This window comes from Salvia splendens, unplaced genomic scaffold (assembly GCF_004379255.2).
Source record: "Salvia splendens isolate huo1 unplaced genomic scaffold, SspV2 ctg82, whole genome shotgun sequence".
In the NCBI taxonomy this organism is placed as follows: Eukaryota; Viridiplantae; Streptophyta; class Magnoliopsida; order Lamiales; family Lamiaceae; genus Salvia; species Salvia splendens.
Window position 1 is genome coordinate 5523 of NW_024599498.1, and position 3390 is coordinate 8912.

The window sequence follows — 3390 nt, forward strand, 5'->3', positions numbered from 1 at the left end:
AGAACTCTTCCCATGAGAGTACCAAATTTCGGGACGAAATTTCTTTTAAGAGTGGTAGGATGTAACGCCCCACTTTTCGAACTCTAAGACGTTGTATTTATTGCTTTGATTGCCGCAATTAAATGACGATTTATTATGTGTATACTTTGGTGAACTAATTTGTTTTGACCAAGTCAAAACCGTTGATTTTATGACGTGGTTATAACTAATTGATATGGAATGGAATATATTTTTGCGGTGAATTATATTATTTTGGGGAGTGAGACTTAATTAGTATCATAAATAATTCCCATGCCTTTTTATTGAGAAAATTTCGACCACTACTATTTTCCGGAGAGGAATTCTATTTTCTTGGATTTAATTATTTGTTTTGGGGATAATTATCCAATTAAATCCAAAGCCTAATTATCCTATTTCCTTCTTGAGGAAAAATCGGCCCCCACTATTATTCCTAAGGAGATTTCGAAATCTCCTAGCTTGTGGGAGAAGAAATTATTCATTATTTATTTTGATCCCTCAATTATTTCTTTCCATGTTTTAATTGGAATATCCTAGCAAATCTTTCCCTACCTTATTTATTAAAGTTTGGAAATTATTCCTTGTGGGATGAATTGAATAACACGCCTATTTCCATCTTATTTGGGAGGATTTTTATTAATTTTCTTGCTCCGTATTATTTTATTCTGCTCCGTGAAAACACTAAATTGAATCATGGCTAATTAAATAGCCATGATTTTCGAAATATTCTCCCTTATTTTCCCTCAAATTAACGCCAATTTCCCCTCCATCCAATCTCTCATCTTTAATTTGATTTATTCTCCAAATTAATTATGGGATATTCTTCAAGCCTATAAATAAGATACTAACCTAAACCTAGCCTCTCAATCACACGCCTCCCACCTCAATCACACGTCATTCTCCCTTGCTCCACCTCTCCCACACTTGTTCTTTCACTCTACTCAAGATCCTTTCGAATTTCCAAGAGATTATTGAAGAATCAAGACTTTTATTCGTTCCTACCGTTTGTTTCGTCCAAGAGAGGTAAAGATCGGACTCTATTCTTCATTCCTCTCCATCCCAACTCTTCTTTTGTTCCCTCATGCATCTAGTGGGTGTAGAATTTCAAATCTAAGGGTTTTAATCGGTGGGAATTTGTGATTGTGTATATGATTGCGTTTTGAATGAATCGTTTGATGATTTAATGAATCTATGGCGAATGATATATGATGTTATGAAAGCATGAGTATAAGGACTCTTTTGAGCATGGTTGTATGTTAAAACCATGAAAAGATTGATTTTGAATAAGTGGGGGTAAACCCTAATTCGAATTTCTAAAGGCATGAGGAACTGTGATTCCGAACAGTAAGTTCCGACTCGTTTTTGACCGACCAAATGAACTCCGATTTAACCGGTTCTTTTTCCTGAGTAAACTTCATGATGTGTTCTGTGTTGTGTGTGAATTTCAACTCATTTGGACGAAAGATGAATGTTTGGTGAATTTTTAAAGTTTACTGCGCATTTCTGGCAGAAAGTGTTTTCTCGACCAGTATGTTACGTTTTCGATTTGACCAACCTAAAATGGTTATTTTGATATGAATTTTTAACTGGAAATTATTTGATGAGTATTCTGCCTTGTGGTAAAATTTTAGCCCCAACAGAAGTCGGGTGAATTTTTAGTAAATTTTATAAAAAGGTTGCGCAGTGCTGCCAGATTTCTATCCTTACAAAAACACTATGTTACTATAAGTGAATTACATGATTGATATATGTGATGACGTGATGTGATGTTCAAAGATGGGAAAAGGGAAAACGATAGGGACATGCATAATATTAAGTCAATGGTTGTGACTGATAAGTTATATATATATATTATCTAAAGGTGATAACTCGTGCGCGAAGCGTGATAACAAAGGAAAGGCAGTAGTTGAAACCAAAACAGTCGAGGTGGGCTACTTTTCTACCCTACACTATGTGTGGGTTCTCTTTTACTAAAAACTCTTTTACGTATGACTGTGGAGCTATAAGGGTGGTTTTAAGTGAATATCATGCCGTGATTTGTTTTAACGTCCCTATCCGATGTGGCTGTTGCCACTGTTATATAAATCGAATTCGGGTCCTCGTAGGGCCGCAAACCCTACTTGGATTAGTGTACACCTATGGTAGACTGTGTGCTAGCGTACGGGCTGGCCGGTCTAGTGACCTGGATTGCGGCCGCATTCCTTGTCATGTATTGGCAGATATGGACAACGATGGGAAAAATGACTGCGCAGTCGCTATTTTGAACAATGAAAAATATTTTGGTGCCTCGGGCCTTTCCAAAGTAAAACCCCGATGGTTACTTACGTATGGCATGATAACATATACTTTTATTTAAAATGTTTTCGGGCATGAGCCACTGAGTATTTTCAAAAGTACTCATCTCTGCATATGTTTTCTCTATGTGCAGGTTGAGCAGCGACGAGCGGTTGGTGGTGTTGAGCAGAAATAATAATATGGTTGTTTTGAAACTTCGAGTGTCGTTGTGTCTTCACACATGACTTCACTCTTCTCTTGGATGCTTCCGCTGTGATATTTTCCTTACGTACATTTTTACTTAACTATGGATCTTTTTGATTAAATGTTGAGAACTCGTTACCCCTTTTTATTAATGTCAAACCTTTGGTCTTTTCATTTATTTTAATATAGATATCTTCGGTCGTTTAATTATTAGACTTAAATTTTGGGCAGACTTTTATCGAAACCCTAGCCTTCTAAGCCCGTTCATTTAAACCCCTTTAAGTCGCGATCACCCGCTTTTATTAACCCTAGGGGGGCGGTCGTGACAGACGCGGGGTGGAAGGAGGAGAGTTGCGTTCTGAAGCGGAAACCCGCGGCGGTGGAAGCCGTAGCCATTTCAGGCGAAACAAGGAGGAGCGGCGAGGGGAAGAAGAAAAAGGGGGGTCCGAGCCGAGAGAGAGCGAGATAAAAGAATGGGGCTCTTGTTCTAAAAAAAAGAAAAAAAATGTTTTGGGCCTCTACTTTTTTTGTGGGCCAAATTGGAAGTAGGAGGTGAAGAAAATAATTGAGTTGTGGGCCGGTAACTTAATCGTAAAGAAAAGAAATTTAATTTAATCGCGGAAAGTTTTAATTAATTCCTGGAACAATTCAAGTTATGAATAATTTATTCCAAGACCGAAATAATATAATTTCGAAGAGAAATAATTGCGATAAGTTAATTATGCGCTTAAATGGTTTGGGGATTTTATTTCGACGTCATGGAAAATACGAGGAGCCAACGGAGGAAGGAATGAGCGTAAGCGGCCGACCGACGTCGCAAGCGACGCCTTGGGCGGCCGCCGAATAATCAAAAATGCACGAAAACCGAGAAAAAGAATTAAAAGATTTTAATTA

General features: G+C 37.7%; 1 long non-coding RNA gene across 1 annotated transcript; it reads left to right on the top strand.

The window, feature by feature from the left end:
• The first annotated feature begins 1004 nt into the window (after positions 1 to 1004).
• Positions 1005 to 2591, top strand: LOC121791466. Its single transcript, XR_006048573.1, has 3 exons — positions 1005 to 1041; positions 1880 to 1944; positions 2447 to 2591. It is a non-coding gene; the product is annotated as an uncharacterized LOC121791466 (long non-coding RNA).
• Positions 2592 to 3390: the final 799 nt, after the last annotated feature.